Genomic DNA, 22092 nt, shown 5'->3' with positions numbered 1-22092 from the left:
AGTTTTCTCCTTATATTGATTTTCTGTACTTTGAAAGTGGTATACCTAGGTGTAGTTTTTCTGGCATTTATCATGCTTAGTGTTCTCTAAGATGCCTGGATTTGTGGTTTGGTGTCTGACATTAATTTTGGGAAATTCTTAGTCCTTATCATATCAAATATTTCTTCTGTTCCTTTCTCTCTTTCTTTTCCTTCTGATAGCCCCATTACACATATGTTACACCATTTGTAATTGTTTCAGAGTTTTTAGAGATTCTGGGCTTTTTTTTTTTTTTTTTTTTTGAGACGGAGTCTTGCTCTGTCACCCAGGCTGGAGTGCAGTGACCGGATCTCAGCTCACTGCAAGCTCCGCCTCCCGGGTTTACGCCATTCTCCTGCCTCAGCCTCCCGTGTAGCTGGGACTACAGGCGTCCGCCACCTCGCCCGGCTAGTTTTTCTTCGTATTTTTAGTAGAAACGGGGTTTCACCGCATTAGCCAGGATGGTCTCGATCTCCTGACCTCGTGATCCGCCCGTCTCGGCCTCCCAAGGTGCTGGGATTACAGGCTTGAGCCACCGCGCCTGGCCTTTTTTTTTTTTTTTTAAGTCTTTTTTTCTCTGTGCTTATCAGTTTGGGAGGTTTTTACTGAGATATCCTTATGCTCAGAGATTCTTTTCTCAGCCAGGTTCATTCTACTAATAAGCCCATCAAAGGCATTTTTCTTTTCTTTATTATTATTATTGTTGTTTGAGACAGGGTCTCGCTTTGTCAACCAGGCTAGAGTGCAGTGGGGCAAACATGGCTCACTGCAACCTCGACTTCCCAGTTTCAAGTGATCCTCCTGCCTTAGCCTCTCAACTAGCTCAGACTACAGGCATGCCACCATGCCCTGCTAATTTTTGTATTTTTTGTAGAGATGAGGTTTTGCCATGTTGTCCAAACTGGTCTTGAACTCCTGGACTCATGTGATCTGCCTGCTTTGGCCTCCCAAAGTGCTGGGATTACAGGCATGAGCCACCATGCCCAGCCTACATTTTTCATTTCTATTGCAATGTTTTTGATCTGTAGCATTTCTTTTTGGTTCTTTCTTAGAATTTCCATTTCTGTGCTTACCTTGCCCATCTGTTCTTGCGTGTTGTCCTCTTTATGCATTAAAGCCTGAGTACATTAATCATACTGGTTTTAAGTTTCTGGTTTGATAATTTCAACATCTCTGTCATATCTGAGTCTGGTTCTGATACTTGTTCTGTCTCTTCAAACTGTGGGGGTTTTTGCTTTTTTGTATGTCTTGTATTTTTTGTTTTTCTGTTTTTTTTTTTTTGGATAACAGGATATCATAGGTGTCCTGGGTAAAAGGAACTGCTGTCAATAGGCCTTTAGTACTGTGGTGGTAAGATGTGCTGGGACGGGAAGTGTTCTCCTCAGTCTTTCAGTGAGCCCGTTACTCTGGATTGTGAACTTCACGTGCCTCTACGTCCCTTCCCCCACCTCACCTTAGGTGGGACAGGATGGCCGGAATGGACTTGAGTTGAATTTTTCCCTTCCTTATGTCAGTTATGCTCTGATGAAACCCTAGCAGGTCAGGCTCTGGTTACGTGGTTTCTCCTGAGGATAGACCTTGTTAAGAACATAATGCTCTAGCATATTTCAGAATGGCTCCTCTTCCCCTCCCTCTGCTGGAAGCAGGAGGGGATTTTTTCCCTAATACTCACTGTGAGACCTGCTAATGCTCCTGGAGGTAAAACTCACAAAAGTGTGGGGACCTCCCTATGAGTCAGTTCCCCTGGAGTTTTTATCTCTCAGACTTGTTCATACTTGTCTCAGAACTGGCTCCACTGGTTCCCATGGAGGTTTCTGCTCTGAAAGTTGTGATTCTCTGTATTTGCCTGTTGGTCTCCCCAATTCTGGGGGAAGCAATTTGCCCTGTGCCATCACTTCTCTTATAGAACTAAGAAGGGTTGTTGATTTTTCACTATGTGTTTTTTTGTTTTTGTTTTTGTTTTTTTTTTTTGAGAACAAGAGTCTCACTCTGTCACCCAGGCTGGAGTGCAATGGTGCGATCTCGGCTCACTACAACCTCCACCTCCCAGGCTCAAGCGATTCTCATGCCTCAGCCTCCCAAGTAGCTGGGACCACAGGTGTGCACCACCATGCCTGGCTAATTTGATTTTTCAGTTTGTTCAGGTTTTTACTTGTTAGGAAAGAGTGGCAACTTCCAAATTTCTTACATGCTGAACCAGAAACTGTTTTGTTAGTCTTTTAGGATTCACCTTAAGTCTTTTCCTCCAGGGAGCCTTCCCCAACTTTCAGGTCTGCATTAGGGACCCCTATGATGTGCTCCTGTAGATGCTTTTTGTTTCCCATAGCTTTTATACTTACGTATTGTGATTGTCAATTCACCTGTCAGATTCACCCCTCAGACTGTTGGCTCTGTGTGGAAAGGACGGTCTACCTTATTCATTCCTGTATTCTCAGCATCATCCATCAATGCCTGGCATATAATAGGTATTGAATAAATATGTGTTGGGTGAATAAATGAATGAATGAAACACGTTATTCTCTATAATTACAAATAAATTAGAAGCAGCTGTTAAATATAATTAATTCACTCAATCAATCACTATTTACTAAGGGCCTATCACGTGCCAGGCACTAGGTTAAGAAACTGATTACAAAAAAGCCACAGAAATACGGATACATGTTTATAACACAATTTAATGAAAAAAAAAAAAACCCAGAATACATGTATGTACACCATGATTTAAACTCTTTAAAATATGTAGGAGGCAGCCTGATATTGCACAGTGGTTTTAAGAGTCTCTATTTTTAGTTAAAGTCTCTTTCTTCAAATGAAATCTTAGAAGGCCAATATATAAAACATAAAAAGCAGAGATTTTCTGATTGATGTAGGGGTGGAGGCCAGAGCCTGCCTACTCTTCTTTTCCTAGTCTGTTCTCTGTGCTATTGTCTGTCCTCTGTGCTACTGCCACCTTCCCAAGCCAGAAGGAAGCCACTGTGGCACCTCACAGGGGATTATTTGAAAGTCCCCAAAATAGACTTCTGGTTAAACATTGCAGTTTAAAAACCTGTGTTTTTCTTTGATCTCTTTCAAAATGCTACTAAAATGACAGCAAAGAAGCCAAAAAGGCCCAAGTCCACAAGACAGAAAGAATAGGTGAAAAGTCCATGTCATCTCATTTTTGGAGATGGACATGGACAGGGGCTGAAACTGCAGTATCAGCAGATGGGGAGCTTAAGAAGGAAGTTAGTTCATGGTAAAGCACAGCAGAAAGTCCCCAGAATTGGAGGCACCAGATTCTTCTGAAAGAGAAGGTAAGAGGTGGAGCCGAAAATGGGAGGTTTATGGAAAGTCTTTGGAGAAAGTACTCAGACCTCTGGATTCCTTCCTCATCTCTTAGCAGCCTCTCTCCTGTCCTGGCAGAAACCAGGTTTACTCTCTTGGGAAACCGAACCACAAGAGGATCTGGGGACACAGACCAGCCAAGGATGGTAGAGATGTCTCACTGAAATAGGAGAATTAAGTGATTGGCTTAGGGTTGGGAATGCGACATTTTTAAATTCTGAAGCTGGAAGTGTGGGGAGGATAGTGTGTGTATCCTGCAGTTGTTCAGGTCCTTGTTCTAGTCCTTGAGATTCCTGGCTGCAACTGTTTCCTGTAACTCTTTAATTCTATGAAATGCCCAGTATTCTTCTATTTTTCTCTGCTTGGGCTGCATTAACAAAGTATCACAGATTGGGTGGCTGAAAATGGGAATTTAATTCCTTGTGACTTTGGAGACTAGAAATCTGAGATCCAGGTGTTATGGGGGTTGGTTGCACTCTGGGAACTCTCTTCTTGCTTGCACATAGCCCTCCTCTCTGCATCTTCACATGGCCTTCCCTCTGCGTGTGTTTGTCCTAATCTCACTTTCTTATAGGGACACCAGTTAGATTAGATTGGGATCCATCCGAATGGCCTCAATTTACTTTAATTAGCTCTTTAAAGATCCTATGTCAAATATGGTTATATTTGGAGGTACTGGGAGTTAGGACTTCAACACATGAATTTTGGGGAGACAAAATTCAGTCTATAATGCCTTCTACTATTGCCGGCAAATAAATAGCTTTTGAGATAATTTAAGCGATTTCATATTTAGTTTCTGTTGCTTGCACTCACAGAGAGCTCTGACTTATACTATTCACTTGCCTCTTGGATATTGCCTTTTGTCCATTATAGTCATCATTAACTGTTATTTAAATCTGCCTTACCATTAACCTTTTCCTATGTTTCTGTTCCTTAAGATGAGAGGTAGATCATAGTTTGCATGACCCATGGAGTCGGATGACCAAAGTAGTAAAGTTCTGTTTGCTGGCTGCCTGATCTTTGGTGAAGTTCTCTGTGCCTCAATTTCCTTATCTGTAAACTGGGGATGGTGATAATAACAGATATTCACAGAGTTGTTGTGAAGATTAAATGCCTTAATAAATGTAAAGCACTTAGACCAGACTGGCTTATGGTAAGTGTTATGTAGGTTCATGCTATCATTTATTCATTCAGTAGTTTCTATAGGGAAGAGCCACGTGCCGTGGACATGGTAGATACTTAGTAAATATTTATTCATTCTCTCTTGTTAATGTATGTGTTATAATAGGTGATTCTCAAAGTTATCTTCAAATTCTTATTACTCTGTATATTGTTATCTGACAGTGTAATGATATCTGAAGCTCGTATCTTAAATACTTTAAACAATTTGATACAACAAACAAAAATAGAGTCATTTTCTTCTGTATTGGAAGCTGTGCTGTGTTGAATGAGAGACTGGGGTGGAAGTAGGGATTGCAGGCTTCTGGTCCTGGCTATGCCCTCACACTGTGACACTCTGGACAAGTCTATACTCTCTGCCTCGTTTATTTACACACCAAGGCTGGACTATGTAAGTTTTAGGTTCTTTAATGTTTTATATCACTTATCTTTGAAAGGTCATCTTAGGTGAGCTGCTCAGAGTCTTTAAAAGCTACTTTTCATTTCCCCCCCTTTCTTACTTTAAATATAATGGTAATTAAAATGTGTTGGAATTATAATATATATTAGATGCATCCCTGGGTATCAGTTACAAGAATGAGAAAGAAATTATTAACAGTTGGCAAAGATTAGTATCAGTTGTAGTATCTTGTGATAAATTGAGAATTTTATTTACTAATGAGTAACCTCTCCTCCCCCATACAAAAAACTAGTGTGCTTATAAAATAATTAAAAAACGGAATTTTATTTGATTGGATTTTAACTTCTTAGCCATTCTTAATATTTTTGGAATAGCATTTTGGGTCCTGACCTTCTAAGTCAATTTGTTAGTCTGCAACTGTAGTGTCTCTGGCACGGCTGGGAAGTGGTGGGGGAGGTGGGGTGCGTGGGTGCAAGAAAAGTAAAATATATGATGTTCATTCTTGACAAACCGATTTTGTGCTGTGAACACCCACACTTGCGCACAATACTCAGGCATATTAACACATGCGCATGCACTCTCCAATATGTGCAAAGTAACATCACATTCCTTCTTTCACTCAACAAAAATGTGTTGATTGCTCACTCTGTTCCTGGGGATCTGTGTGAACCAAGACAAAGTTGACACTGTAGTTAGATATATCTCTCTGAATAAAAGAGTAAGTTTAAGGTGGAGTGAGGGTTAATTCTCTGTTTATAAGCCTCAAGGGTGAATTCACACCGAGCAGCAGGGGACAGTGTTCTCAGGCAGGGCAGCTCTCCAGAGGCTCTGCAAGGAAGCAGAGTGTGCCTTGTGTGACTGGTGTTATCCAGCAGATCATTTTTTAACACCCCACTACTCCTTACAGCATTATTTTTGATAATAATAATGAAATGAATAAAAAGAAAAATGGACTGAAAAGAAACATGGTGAGATTTTTATTTTATTGAACTTTGTATATGTAATCATTCCAATAAAAATGAAAAATAAAATAATAAAATACATTTTATAGTATCAAAAAAGGGGAAAGTAGTGGAGTAATATTTTTGATTACATTAATGTTTTTCAAACAAAAGAGAGAATACATACACCTACATACTAGACTGCCATAAAAATGAGTAACATTATTGTACAATAGTAATTATATAAGAAAAAGAACAATAAAAAAGACATCAACTTCAATTTTTAAAGATATTATTCAAAGTGTGAAATACTGCACATGTGAAATAAACTTGCAGTTACCAAAAGAATTACACCTTGTGGTTTACACTGCTTTATTATTTTAAATTTTAATTATATATAAAAACTCCAAGTGAGTTTTCATGAGAGCACTAAATTGGATGAGAGAGCATTGAGGTAGCCCAAGTTCCGTCACAATCGCCGTACTGCCAATGTTTATTCCAAATCGAGTGTTTAAATGCAGAAGCAGATAGTCCCACATTGGTTGGAGCATGAAGTGTACCCAAAGCAAGCACAAATGTGAATGATTCTGAACCATCCAGAACTTAACTCTCAAACAAGAGCGTGTAGATAAGTCCATTTATGTCAAGTCTTCTCTGAGTTAACTCCCACGTAGGAGTTATTACTAAAGGAGAAAATGTGTTTCCTAAGAGATAAGCAGTAGCATTCCTGATTTTATTTATTATGAAATTGAATAATAACCACAGAAACTTTTTAGACTGCAGACCAACAAAAGATTTAGCGGGGAGGGGGACAGCATTTGGCCACTGTGTAGAATCGCCAATGTGTGAATATAGTAAAAGCAAATCAGCTTTTAGTCCATTTAATTATTGTTTTAAAATTCTCTATAGAAAATGTGTCTCCTTATTGCCTGAGACTACTCCTATTACCACTGTTGGTCTACCAATGTCATCGGCAATTGGAAACAATGATATAGGGACTGGACTGTAAATTAAAGCCATATGTATTTAGCTATAGTGGAACCAGCTCTACATGGGAACCTCATGAAGCCCCAGTTGACACTCCGGATCTTGCAACAGGGTGAAGAGTCTGTTCAAAGTTGCTTTGCATAGGTTCTGAAATGGCTGCATAAGCTGGTTAATAGATAACCAGTCATTTTATAAAATAAGAGTTAGGGTGCACATGTTTATGTGTGGGAGTGTGCATGTGTACACATGGGGTAAAGTCAAGAAAGGTGGTAAAAAGCACTAAGAATAAGCATAAGATGAATTTGTGCCCTCTCCTGGAAACAATAGGAAATTTTGGGTTTAAAAGTAACATGGATTTAAATAGCCTCTCCAAGTTTAAAATACCTCAAAGCATTTAGTTCTTACTGTTAGTTTCCCTGTGAGTTTGCTGAGATGTCTATTACCAGTTCAACAAGGAGGCAATTGTGATAGGGATACTCAATGGTACTTTCCCCCAGGATGAATTTATGGATCGATAGATGAGTTTTGGACATATGTATAAGAAAAGAAAAGAACCAAACTTAGTGACAAGCAACCATTTAAAGCTATTATTTAGAAGTATTCACTTACAGAAACTGTATGTACAGATATTCACTGAAGAAAAATCTCCTGTGTGTGCACCAGGAGACATGTTATGAAAATGTTCTGACAGTTTGAGGTTATTGATCCTCAGCTATGGTTTTCTGCTCAATGCTACTAATGACCCTCCAAAAAGACCACCTTCTTTTGAGTGCAGAGAGGTGGTTTTGGTCATTACTGTGGAGAAGCTCTTGTAACTCTCTCACTGCAGAAACCATGCTGTTGTAGTGTTCCTCCTGCTTAGCCAGCTGGGCCTACTGCCCGCTGCTCCAGGTGTCCCAGGTCTTCCATGGCACAGCTCAGGATCACACTACCTCCTGCCTGACACCACCAGCCTCCTCCCTCCTACCCTGGGCCCTCCTTGTCACCAGGTGCAAGACACAACAGGACCACTGGGGGCGCACTGGCTTGATAGGGCCTGGAGACCCCAGGCTGCGGGCAGAAAGGAAGTGTCCCTGGCTTGTGCCTGCTCGCTGACTTGTGTTCTGAGACTCATATAAGGGGCCAGGTAACAATGCTAGAAGCTGATGCCCAGTGAAACAAAAAAAATTTTTTTTTTTTTTGAGACAGAATCTCACTCTGTCACCCAGTCTGGAGTGTGGAGGCAGGATCTCGGCTCACTGCAAACTCTGCCTCCCAGGTTCAGATTCTTGTGCCTCGGCATCCCAAGCAGCTGGAATTACAGGCGCCACCATCACGCCCAGCTAATTTTTGTATTTTTAGTAGAGATGGGGTTTTGCCATGTTGGCCAGGCTGATCTCGAACTCCTGGCCTCAAGTGATCTGCCCACCTTGGCCTCCCAAAGTGCTGGGCTTACAGGCGTAAGCCACCGCGAAGCAAATTTTAAGTACTAAGTGAAGTACTTAAAAAAGCCCCAGTGAAGCAAATTTTAAGTACTAAGAGGCAGATGATAGGCAATAACCCATAAACAAATTCTTCCTCTTCTTCTCTTCCAAAGGATTCTTCTGAGAAATGTTTCCCTGTGGGCCTCTCTGGAAACTTCCAGGTGACAGAGCAACCAATAGTGCTTCCTAGTGAAGCAAGGTCAGCCCAATAATCTTCTCTTTGCTTTCCTGCCTTCCTGTGTCACTGGCCTGCCCCCATTCACTCCTGCTCCCTTGGGTTTGCACCCCTCTAGTGAAGCTTTAGAATGTAAATTTTGCCTCAGCCTATAATTTCTAGGAAACCTAGACTCAGACAAAGAATGTTTACTGCAGTAAAATTGTCACAATGATCATTGTTTTATGATCACAAAATAAGTAATTAAACCATCAGTACAAAGTAAAAGAAGAAAAAGTAGACAAAAAAGTATTTTCAAAACCAGAAACTAGAATTAAAGCAAACACAGGCTCAGTGCAAAGAATAGAGTTCACTTCTATTCTTTCTCTGTTGCTTATTTTCAAGCTGTCGTGTACACATTATATTTTAGATGTACAATATTCTGAAAAAATTGAGCTCCTTAAGAAGTGCTTAAATATATGGATGCCAATGATTAGTCTACAAAAGAAAAAGTAATATTCAGAAAAGTAGTAGTTGTTTCAGACATAACTTTAATATATGTCATTATATAAAATTGGCTTGAGTTTCAGAAGGTCGGCTAAGAGTTCTGGAGTCAGGTTGACCTGGGATGAAAAGCCCAGCTGTAGCCATCACGTAGAAGTTACCAAGTCTCTTTAAGCTTCAGTTTTTCTCCTCTTTTAGATAAAGATGGGATAGTACATAAGTCATAGGGTTATTATAGGTTTTAAGTGAGATAATTTAGTATGTGGCCCACAGTGCTCAATAAACATTATTATTATGACCCATAATAGTTCCAGTGAGGAAAACTAATTCTTTGTGAGCAATAATTGGTGTTGAGCAAAGCTATATTAATGCAAGTTATCTTGGGAAAGATGAATTCTAGTTGGAACTTTTGCAATAGAAAGCAGGATGTGATTTTTTCATCATTTTAAGAATGTGGGGTGTGTGTGTGTGTGTGTGTGCGTGTGAACTCATTCAATCCATTTTATGGAGCACCTACCTTGGGCCCAACAATTTTTCTAGGCACAAAGTTAGATGGAAGTCAAGGTAGAGTAGGTCCCTGTCCTCAAGGATTTTCTGTTCATGAGAAACAGCTTATTATTGTTCTTCGTTTGTTTTCTTTTGCAAAAGGAGCAGTTGAGCACTTGGCAGGGAGACAAGAGGTCAACACCCCAGGACAGAGTGAAAACCTAAGGTTTGTATTTTTGATACACAAAGTGCTCTTTTGAAGGAAACCAAAAAATGTCAAGTTTCTGACAAGATATGGAAAGAGGACAGAAGGAGACCAGAGTCCAAGCACCAGAGAGCAAAGATGTGGAAAGTGGTCGTAGTTAGGAGCTATTGCCCCGGAAATGTTGAGGGCACAAGCTGTAAGCAGGATTGCAGTGGAGACAGCTAGTGTCAGAAGCCCTGCCGAGTCAGTCCTTCACATGGGCTGTCCAGCCTTCAGCATGGGGGTCTCAGCATGGCAGGCCTGCACCTGCTAAAATTTCTGTCTTCGCAGTGGTGAGAATCGGCTCCTTCCGCACTTATAAGAGCAAATTTGGTTCTGCCACTATCTGATTGCCTGGTGCTCACGCCTCACTTCCCTGTCAAGCCGGGTCGTCATAAAACCAGAGAGGACTTCACTTCTCCTTAGCAATTATCAATTCTGTGAAACTGATTACTCCAAACTGTATGTATAGACTTATCAACGAAGAAAGACTTTGCCAGATCATCTTTTAAAATTAAACCTCAACTTTGATGTACTCGCTGTGCTCCAACCACACCTGTCTTTTTTCTTGTTCCTCAACGATGTCATGTTTCTGTTACAGGGTCTTAGCATATGCTATTCCTTCTGCCTGGAGTGCGCAGCCCCAGACCATCACACGACTGGCCACATTGCTCAGACTTTAGCCTAGATGTCACCTCTTTATAGAAGCCTTCTCTGACCACCCTATTTAATATTGATCACTCCGCCTGCAGCCCAGATGCCAGCTAATAAATTCCCTCCTACTCCTCCATTCTTTCTTTAATTTTTATGCCTCATGTGAAAAGTATCAAGTCAATCACATACTTCAGTTCATGGTATACTATTGTTACATTTCTTTTTTTTTTTTCTTTTTTTTTTTTTTTTTTGAGACGGAGTCTCGCTCTGTCGCCCAGGCTGGAGTGCAGTGGCTGGATCTCAGCTCACTGCAAGCTCCGCCTGTCGGGTTTACGCCATTCTCCTGCCTCAGCCTCCGAGTAGCTGGGACTACAGGCGCCCGCCACCTCGCCCGGCTAGTTTTTTGTATTTTTTAGTAGAGACGGGGTTTCACCGTGTTAGCCAGGATGGTCTCGATCTCCTGACCTCGTGATCCGCCCGTCTCGGCCTCCCAAAGTGCTGGGATTACAGGCTTGAGCCACCGCGCCCGGCCTGTTACATTTCTTTCATGGATATTTTCCCCATAAATCCCTGGTTTCCATTTCCATTACCTCTCCTTTCATATATTCATTCACTATGAGGCATTACATGTATATCCTTGTCTAAAAATGTAATATTGTCAAATGTAAGTTATTATTTGGCATATTATATGTTTCACTAATAGTATTGTGCAATAGACCTTGTTGTAGGTATCATGTTTTGTATTCACTAGTGTGTTCTAAAGACCCATCTGTATCTGTTATATATGTATGCACACTTGGTTCATTGCTTCTAACTGATCCTTGGTATCCTGCAGTGTGCATTCATCCCTGCTCTGGATACAGTCAGCTCCCAAATTCCATAAACAACTCCTCTGTAAGTAACCTTCTTCTGACAGGGGGTAGAATTACTCAGAGTCCAGATGCTGCCATTGTTATCTGTTCCTCACCCTGGCCAGGCTGTAGCACTGCCCTGATATTATTCCATCACCTCCGTGTAGCAGATATTTTGTCTCAAGGTGGTGCCAGGCCAGGCGATTATCTGCCAGGGACAGTGGTTGGAGAGAGGAAACAGCCTGCAACTCTGCCTGCACCATGTCCTAACAGTGACTTTCTCTGCTCAGCCTATGGTTTACCCACAGCAGGTCACAGCCACCCTTTCTCTCTGCCCAGGGGTTTCTTATGGTTTTTACCTAGATTTACATCGACTTGTAGATCGGTACACCCCTCTCTTGCTTCTTGGGCAACATCAGGGTTGGAATTTGTGGAGGTCCTTATAGTCTTCATAATGCTAATCACTACCTGGAATTATCATCTTTTTTTATTGGTTTACTTGCTTATTGTCTGTCTCCCTCACTGTAAGACTGTAAATGCCACATGAGCAAGGACCTTATCTGAACACCTTCCTAGGTTTGGGATTATCCCACCACATGCATACCACTGAGGGGCAGAGATGCCTTCCAGTGTAGAAACAGCCAGGACCGTATAGTCACAGCCCCAGGCAGCTTCACAGCTAAAGCGCAGGCATTTCTTCTCTATTTGACCATCAGACCAACCTGTGAATCCCAAGCTGGAGAAATGAAGTCACCAAGACAGTGGAGAATTCACTGGTGGGCGCAGCTGTAGTGGCAACAGTAGCGCTTATGGCAACAGTTTCAGGAGTAGCAGTTGGTATCCTGCCTCCAAAGACAGAATGTAAGACCACCAGCAGCACTGCCTTTACCAGACTGGTACTAGGACCTAATTTTGGAAGCGGTTCTTCCGATCTAGCCTTTGGGCTACCTAATATCCTTTCAACAAATTTGTCATTTCCTAAATCAGTCAGAATCAACTTTTAGTGTGTAAACTGAGAACCCCCAGTAGAACTACTAGCCACAATGTCCCCTTTTATTGTCTAAGTCCATTTGAGCTGAACTTTCTGTCACTTGAAGACAGAAGCTCCCTAACTCGGGGTCCTCAACTCCCAGGCCACACAGCAGGAGGTGAACAGTGGGCTGGCAAGCAGGGGAGGCTTCATCTGTATTTATAGTCACTTCCCATCGCTTGCATCATCGCCTGAGCTCTGCTTCCTTCAGATCAGCAGTGGCATTACATTCTCATAGGAGTGGGAACCCTATTGTGAACTGTGCATGTGAAGGATCTAGGTTGTGTGCTCCTCATGAGAATCAATGCCTGATGATCTGTCACTGTCTCCCATCACCCACAGATGGGACTGTCTTGTTGCAGGAAAACAAGCTCAGGGCTCCCACTGATTCTACATTATGGTGAGTTGTATAATTATTTCATTGTATATTACAATGTAATAATAATAGGAATAAAGTGCACAGTAAATATGATGTGCTTGAATCATCCCCAAACTATCCCCCACCCTTATCCTGTCCATGGAAAAATTGTCTTCCATGAAACCAGTCCCTGGTGCCAAAAAGGTTGGGACAACTGCCCTAACTGAGGTAAGAGTATGGGCAGTAAGTGTTTTCAGTGCACTGAGTGATTAAAGATTGTTGTGCAGGGTGGGTGCACAGTTGAATTGATCTCAGTGCATCCACTGGCAAGGAGATGGTAGCAGGAAATAGGCACGTGGTGGCTTCAGTAACAGAGAGGACTGCAGGGCAGATCTGAACTTAGTAGCCTGGCTTCTCCAGGAGCTGAGGGTGAGCATCATGCCGGCTCCATCTCCCTCTTTGTTGTGGATAAGGCAGGTAGGAAGAATGACAGATTGCCTTACCCTTTCTAACTGTTGTGTGCTCTCCATACCCGACCCAATCCTACTTCAATATTGTCACCTAAGGCTTCACAAACCCACACTTGTGCAAGTCCAGCTGTCTGTGGTCTAGACTGTCAAGGAACATATTTGATTCTGAGATGCTCAGGAAAGTGTGCTCCCAACTGGCCCTTATCCAGACTAATTTACTTGCTGAGTATCCCCAGGGCACAGGGACAATCATTTGGGGTTGCGGCTTTGTTCATAAGGTCATCAAGACAGGAGGATATGAGGCAGAATCACCACACAAGGTAAGAGTACATTTAGAAATTCTCTTGAATGAATAATACTGGCTTTATCACTATGCTTATTTCTCTGTTTCTACTTGCTCTCATATTTTGGCTTCCAAAGAACACCTGGGAATAATATCTCAACTGTAGTTCAACTTTTCCATTTTCACAAGAGAAGGGACTTGAGAGCTGGACGGTAAGAGAGTCGTTGAGTCCATCTGAAGGATGGGTGATTTACCAGGCAAACATAAGGGAAAGACGAAGGAAAGCATCATTTTGAAGCATCTACTATGAACTAGGCACTCTGCATATGTTACTTCATTATTTCACATCTCCTCAATGTAATTATTATTGATTTGTTACTGTCTTGTTAGCTTTTTGATGCCTCTAGTTTTGTGTTTATTTTTGATATTGTTGTTTTCTTTTCTTTTTTTCTTTTTTTTTTGAGACAGAGTCTCGCTCTGTCACCCAGGCTGGAGTGCAGTGTCACAATCTCAGCTCACTGCAACCTCTGCCTCCCGGGTTCAAGTGATTCTCCTGCCTCAGCCTCCCAAGTAGCTGGGATCACAGGTGCCCACAACCATGCCAGACTAATTTTTGTATTTTTAGTAGAGACAGGGTTTCATCATCTTGGCCAGGCTGGTCTCGAACTCCTGACCTCAGGTGATCCGCCTGCTTCGGCCTCCCAAAGTGTTGGGATTACAGGTATGAGCCACTGCGCCCAGCCGTTGTTGTTGTTTTTTCTGATTTAGCCACATCTTTTGTTATTTTCAGTGGGAGAATGGTCCAAAATATCTTGGTTGCCATATTGTCAGAAATGGCAATCTTCTATTGTTTTTTAAATTTCATCATTCTTATTTTTCATTCTTATTTAATTCTTCATTTAATTGGTTCTTTAAATCTCTTTGACATTTTAAGATAATTTCTCATTCCCTGCCTATATTTTCAAGGTTGTTCGATATTTCTCTAAAATTGTTAAACATAGTATTTTGTATTTTGTATGTGATATATCCAATATCGAAAACACCCATCCTGCCACTACAAGAAAAGTTTTGCCCAAGAATGAACCAACATAGAGAAAAACAGAGCTAAGACAAACCAAGGCTAACTGCTGATTTAATTCCCTAGATCCAGCTATTCTTGAAGCCTTCTCAGTTACACAAACCAATAATACTTAAATACTTTTTTTACTTAAACTATTTTCTGTTTCCATTACTTACAACCAAAATAGTTCTGATTAATACATAGAATAATGTGAATATTTTTTATTCTGATTTTTATTCTGACTTTATAAAAAAGAACTTTTACAATTATACATTATGCTTGGATAAATGCATGTGTAAATATTTGTTTTGGATGGAGGATGTACACTGAAATGTTAACATCAGGCTTCTGCGGAGGATGAGTTGGAAGGGATGAAGGAGACATTAATAAATTTTTCTGGCAGGATGCAGTGGCTCACACCTGTAATCCCAGCATTTTGAAGGTGGAGGTGGGCGGATCACCTGAGGTCGGGAGTTCGAGACCAGCCTGACCAACATGGAGAAACCCCGTCTCTACCAAAACATACAAAAATTAGCTGGATGCAGTGGCAGGCGCCCATAATCCCAGCTGCTCGGGAGGCTGAGACAGGAGAATCACTTGAACCTGGGAGGCGGAGGTTGCAGTGAGCTGAGATCGCACCATTGCACTCCAGCCTGGGCAACAACAGCAAAACTTCATCTCAAAAAAATATATACATATATATATATTTTTTTTTTCCTTTGTCACCTATGCAATGTTTGACCTGCAAGTGCTTGTATCTTTTGTAATTGTTTAAATCCTACAAAATTTTAAATGACTATTGCATATACTTTGTGTTTTTCCAAATATAAGATTTTATAAAGAAGAGAATGATGTAAGTGACCCGGGGACAGTGAGGGGAGCTTAAATTTGAAACTAGAAAAAATTTTGAACAAAGTAATCATAATTGTTAGCTGATGAAAAACTAGAAAAGATTTTCTGAGTAAATTCTTGATTTCAGAAATTAGCTATAATTTATATTGCTCTTAATATCTTACCTTTGAATATAAATGATTAATGCCCTTTAAAATGTCCTTTTTTCTAGCTAACCTGATGTACATATGACATTAATCCAATAGACTTGGGAATAAGGTACAGGGGGCTTTCCTGAATGATTCAAGTATATCCCCATTCATATTAAGAAAACAAAGTATTGGCCAGGCGTGGTGGCTCACGCCTGTAATCCCAGCACTTTGGGAGGCCAAGGCCAGCGGATCACCTGAGGTCAGGATCACCAAGACCAGCCTGTCCAATATGGTGAAACGCCATCTCTACTAAAAATACAAAACCAGCCGAGCATGGTGCTGGGTGCCTGTAATTCCAGCTACTCGAGAGGCCTAGGCAGGAGAATCGCTTGAACTCCGGAGGCAGAGGTTGCAGTCAGCCGAGACTGTGCCATTGCACTCCAGCCTGGGCAAAGAGCAAAACTCCGTCCCCCCCCCCTCCAAAAAAGAAAGAAAGCAAAGTATTAAGTTATTTCATGGACCTGGAAATTTGTCTTTATCAAATTCTAATTCTGAGTTAAAAAACAAATTATAAGGTCTTATCACAATCTGTTTTGCAATATGTTTTAAATGATTACTTTTTACAACGTTGGACACTTTTTTCCTGGATACATCTTTCGTTTCTTGATTATGAATGTAACCAAGTGTCTGAACTGCTTAAATGATAAAAAAATCTTTATCTCATAATTTTATGAAAACATAATTTAGATACATAGGTGTACAATATTTACATTTGCATTATTTAGTAAGATGGGCTTTTCCCCTGCTGGAGGCTGGGGAATGAGATTAATGGGAACACTGGTGACAGAGTGCAGGGGAAAACACACACTGCCAACTCTTGCCTTGGAGTGGCATTTCGCAGTCTTAACCTCACAGTATATTCCAAACCCATAAAAGGTCATTTGCCTTCTCTCACAAGCCTTTAATTCACTTGAGAGATGGGCTTAGACAAAGATAAAGCCCATGTGAATTGATAGTCTGGCTTTGGGGAAAGACTTACACAGTAACTAAGGTGTTGGATAAACAGGTGCTAACCATTTACTTACAGATCTCATAACTATGATTATTGTATGAACATTTATTCATAGCACATAATAGCTGCCTTGAAGTTCCTTTTAACAGAAAAAGGATCAGTTTCAATATAATTAAAAGTTGGAAATTATTTCCTTAAATTTGGGTATATCAGATTATTAGATTTTGTTTTTGTAAATCCATGTTTATAGGTAGAAATGATCATGTCTTTGTGTAATTTATAGAAAAAAGGTATTCTAGCAGAAAAGCATTTTTAATGTACTGTGTATTAAATATTATCCATTAAATCCTTCAAAATGAAAATTTTGACAAATGATGGTGAGTGAAAGAAGTAAACAACACACCCTGAAAAGGCACAGTAATATGTAAATAATTTTTATCTTATAACATCCATTCCATAAGAGAGCATAATTGATTTTATTGATTTACACTACAGTCAACGTTCTTGTAATGTAAAATTTAGCAGGTAGCTTAGACATTAAATTTTAAACTCAGAATCATCATCAATCTTTTATTTAGATCTGATAAGCTTCTGGAGTTGCTCCAACAGTGGAATCTTAATATGGTTCTCCCACATAGAAAAATTCACCTTCGGAATATTATGTCCTCTTTTCCAAATATGTAAACAAATGTATTACTTATTGTAATGGAAATAACATACAACTACATTTTTTTCCACTTTGCATTGCAATAAGGATTACGTTGCTTTGACTAACAGCTTATACTTTTTCCTCAGCTTTATTAACTCCAGCCAAGTCCTTAATTTTCATGAATAGAACTGAAAATGCTGTTCTTTTAATCTTCTGAGTTGAATTCTGGGTCATGCAAAGATTAAGTGAAGTGCCTCCAAACCTAAAATCCTATAATTACGGAATGTCTGTTTAGATTGGTGCTTGGTCTTCTTTTTCCCTCTTCTAGATTGGGCAGAGAGCTTTCTGAACTGCAAATTAGGAAGGCCTTGACTTGTTTGTCTGTGGTAAAGCAAACAGATTTGAAGAGGCCATCTATTTAGCTACCATTTATTTTGTTTAATCTGAGATTAGGCCTAGGTTTACAAAAGAAATCTACTAAATTTAGAGTAAACAGAATTCCTGAAGGCAGCATTGCTTGATGGTATTTTCTTCTTATAGCCTCTTCTGAGTGGTTTGTGATTAAGGGATAAAAAAGTGACTATTTTAAGCTCTGAAAAATGTGAGGACACAGTTTTGGAGGAAATAGAAGGTAAATTGATCAAATAATTTACTAGGGAACTTCAAAATGGTGGCATATGTTCTTTAAATGATTTTTTTTTTGACCTTGTAATAATTCCCCTGAAGATCTACTGGCTGTTTTTAACCACTGACCATCACCTAAGGGAAGACCATGTGACTCGTTACTATAACGGCCTGCATTAAAAAAAAACAAACAAACAAACTCAGGGAAGGAAGACTTACAACTATAACCTCATTTCTAACTGGACTGTGGTGAAAAAGAAACTAGTGATAGCTGAAACTAGGGGCCAGGAGGGCTGCTTGCCTGTCCTGAGCAATCTGTAGTTGGCAAAACTTTAACTTTACATATAAAGAGACCATTTTTTACAGTGAGATTGGGGTAAATTGTGTAAAGTCTCAAAGGGACCTAATACAGGACATTTACTAGATTCCAAATTTGACACTTTAAGGAAGACTGCAATAGGTAATGTGACCGTCCACCTTAGAGATAGTATTATTCATTAATGAAGGGTATTCATTTAGTTTTGTTTTTATAACTCCAATAAATTTAAGAAATGTCTTTGTGGTCCTTAAAAGTAGAAAACATATTTACGATGCCATATTTTTCTACTTGCTGCTTTATCTGCTTGGAGAGCCTGCCTGGAGCAGCTAGATAAGTTGAAAGGAGTAAGAACTTGGGGCCAGGCAGCCAGACGGGTGTACATTCACGTTTCAGCATTCACGTTCATGAATTCAGTAGTTCAGTAGTTCAGTTAGAGGCTGGATGAGTGTGAGCGTGAAGCTTATGCTCCCTGCTTCCCAAGATGTTAAGTGGAATCAATAATAATTACATTGAGGAGATGTGAAATAATGAAGTAACATATGCAGAGTGTCTAGTTCATAGTAGATGCTTCAAAATGATGCTTTCCTTCGTCTTTCCCTTATGTTTGCCTGGTAAATCACCCATCCTTCAGATGGACTCAATGACTCTCTTACCGTCCAGCTCTCAAGTCCCTTCTCTTGTGAAAATGGAAAAGTTGAACTACAGTTGAGATATTATTCCCAGGTGTTCTTTGGAACACAGGGGATTTCTCCAAAAGACACAGAACAAATTGCCTCCAAACAGCCAAGATTCCAGCAGAAGCCGGGGTAGCAGACTACTTGGATCTTCGAAGTACCTGGCCCTGAGTCAGTTAAGGAAGATCGTTTCTTCTCTTTTGTACAATCCTATCATGAGAGCTGTGAAGTGAACTAAGAGCTTCTGCCTTCATCATTGACCTCCCAATCCTAATAATATGTTCACTGGCCAACTTCCTAGTCAATTTGTCTTTTGGATATAATGTTCCTCTACTGTTTGCCTGATTGAGAAATCTGCTACAGAACATGACCAGTTAGCATTCCCACCAACCCCAGTGCTACACTGACTGTCTTTCGATGGACTTTCCTCCTTGCTGCCTGTCTGAGGTCCCAGACCTTCAGAGTGACCCTCACAGCACTGCCTAAGTTTCCATCATACTTCTGTCAAGAGAGACAGCTAAATCAATATTTTTAATGTGCTTTGCTGCCAGAATTCGATGATCTGTCACAGTTCTTGCCTAATACACCCAATCATTATTGTTAAAATGTTTTTTAGCTTTGTTTGTAGAATTGCTTTAACTGGTTCCATCTCTGGGAGCTACACTTTGAAATATAACTTTAGCAACATTTTACTATATTTTTTCACAACCCAGAGCAGTACTATTTTATGCTTAGTGGTTAATCTAATTCCATAAATCTTTTGCAACTATCCTCTATTCTTTTTCTTGTAATTTCTACCTGGGAAGGTTTTTTACTGATAATCATCCTATCCTGAGTCATCCCACAAACCAATCTGTCTCTAATCATTGCTTCTAACCTACAGACTAAGCATAACTTCGGCTAAATGATCTTTGATAAGATGCTATGACTCTATAAAGTCTTTGATATTCATGTCTAAATTTAATCAATCACTTGTAGATTTTCATAGAATCAATCTTTCACTTCTACAATTGGGAGTATTTGTAAGTTGTTTATCTTAAACAGTTCCTCTATCATGCTTTTCACTTAAATAAAGCAACCCCTTCAAATCAATTTTCTGTCATGTCTATGATGTTATTATTTCATGGCATGGGTCAAGGGTCTACAAACTTTTTCTGTTAAGACCTAGATAGTAAATATTTTAAGCTTTTCAGGCCATCCAGTCTCTGTTGCAACTACTCAGTTCTGCCATTGTAGCACTAAAGCAACTATAGACAATACATAAATGAGTGAGCATGGCTGTGAGCCAATATAACTTTATTTATGAATGCTGGAATTTGAATGTCAAGTAATTTTCATGTGTCATAAAGTATTACTCTTTTTTTTTACCATTTAAAAATGTAAAAATTATTCTTAGTGTGTGGGCTGTACAAAAGCTGGCAGAGGGCCAGATTTACCTGGGAGTTATAGTTTTCTGACTACAGTATAGTTTATGGCCAGGAGCAGATTCAGGTTTTGTGAGAACTGAGCTCTTTACAATTAGGGGGCCCTCTTTAAGAAAAGGAATACAAGGAGGGGCGCGGTGGCTCGAGCCTGTAATCCCAGCACTTTGGGAGGCCGAGACGGGCGGATCACGAGGTCAGGAGATTGAGACCATCCTGGCTAACACGGTGAAACCCCGTCTCTACTAAAAAATACAAAAACTAGCCAGGTGAGGTGGCGGGCGCTTGTAGTCCAAGCTACTCGGGAGGCTGAGGCAGGAGAATGGCGTAAACCCGGGAGGCGGAGCTTGCAGTGAGCTGAGATCCAGCCACTGCACTCCAGCCTGGGTGACAGAGCGAGACTTCCATCTCAAAAAAAAAAAAAAAAAAAAAAGGAATACAAAATTACAAATATAAAATTAGATACGGTGCTTTAGAAAAGACCCATGCAAATGAGAGGCCCTGAAAATTGAGCCTTTTTGGCATCCTGGTGAATCTACTTCTAGTAACACTTGGACAATTCTGCTGCAAGGGTTCCCTGAACTGGCTGATCATTGGAGTCACCAAGAGAGCTTTTCTAACTACAGGTTCCAAAGCCCCAACAGGCTGCCTGAATTAGAATCTCTGAGGATGGAAACTGGCAATCAGCTGTCTTGTAAAGCTCCCTAGGTAATTGTACTGTGAACCCAGGCTTGGCAACCAGTAACATCAAACAAATTCATTTGAACTGGTATCCCAACACACTTATTGCCTTAATTGTGTTGCTTACCCAGAAACAGGTTTTAACTGTTGTTATTGACCCATAGCCCAAATGTTTACTTATCAAGAATACTCTATTGTTCAATGACCTCAACACAGAATATATAGATACCTTATGCTAGGCCATCTATCCCCTTTCTTTTTAGTAAGAGTCAACACATATATAAGCTGGCTCTTCACCATCTGGGCTCAGTTTAATATTTTTATGTATTAAATTTTATTTTAAAAACTATTGGTGATTTTTTAAAATCTTAAATTTTTGAGTTGGCATATAATTCAGACAATCTATAAAGCAAATAAATGACTGTTGAAGAACATCTGACACTTATGTTACCACAGTTGGGAGAGTCAAGCTTATAAACCTAGACATAAAGGTAGCAGTTGAGACGTTTGTTATTGCCTGATTAATCATCAAATGTATAGAAGACTCTTTTCATATCCCCGTGAGTATTCTACAACCTTTGTATTGTTCAAATTTAATATTATTCCCATGATACTGAGATATCTTCTTGGTCAAAATTGAGTAGTTCTGTCTATAGAGTAGGTAGTATCTATTTTTGGCAAGATAAATATGAAACAGGGTTACTTTTAGTAAACAAATGCCTTGTCATTGCCAGCTATAAAGCTCTAGTGTCAACCGAAAGTTTCATTTTAAGGGTTGAGAAAAACCTGTCCCAACTTTTTCAAATTACCTTTTTAAAATAAGGACTTGAGAATTTCATATCCCAGAAAACATGCAAATATCAATTCTTCTAATTTTGTTCACCTATCGGAAGGCAAAACTACTTATTTTCCTGACTCAGAAGTACAAACAGAAAGTGAAGCATACTTCCTGACGCATTGATTTTAACTGTTACTGGGGCAGTATTGACATAAATAGAAAATGAAGCTGCTTTTTCCATTGTTTGGAGGTTTCATTTTTAGAAACCAGGACAATATTATATCAAACTTGTTTCCTCCAACAAGGACTCCCACATCTAATAATTTATTCATTTGCTCATTCATTAATTCATGCAAATATTAAGTAAGTGCCTATAATGTGCCACATACTGTGCTGGGTTTTGAGGATCTAACTCTGCAGCCTGAGAACTTAGGTTCTAATGAGGAGAGGGAAACAATAAACAAGGGAATTTCACATGGTGATATATGGTGTGTAGAAAGTAAAACATGGTGAAGCTAGGTGAATGTATGTGTATGTGGGCATGA

General features: G+C 40.0%; 1 long non-coding RNA gene across 1 annotated transcript; it reads left to right on the top strand.

Annotated features, from left to right (window-relative positions):
* The first annotated feature begins 3088 nt into the window (after positions 1 to 3088).
* On the top strand, positions 3089 to 19759 carry LOC117084080. Its single transcript, XR_004437309.1, has 5 exons — positions 3089 to 3311; positions 9619 to 9682; positions 13160 to 13383; positions 15470 to 15648; positions 18625 to 19759. It is a non-coding gene; the product is annotated as an uncharacterized LOC117084080 (long non-coding RNA).
* The last annotated feature ends 2333 nt before the right edge of the window (positions 19760 to 22092 follow it).

The sequence above is a fragment of the Trachypithecus francoisi genome, unplaced genomic scaffold (assembly GCF_009764315.1).
Source record: "Trachypithecus francoisi isolate TF-2019V2 unplaced genomic scaffold, Tfra_2.0 Lachesis_group0, whole genome shotgun sequence".
NCBI lineage: Eukaryota > Metazoa > Chordata > Mammalia > Primates > Cercopithecidae > Trachypithecus > Trachypithecus francoisi.
This window is presented reverse-complemented; position numbering and strand designations above follow the sequence as displayed.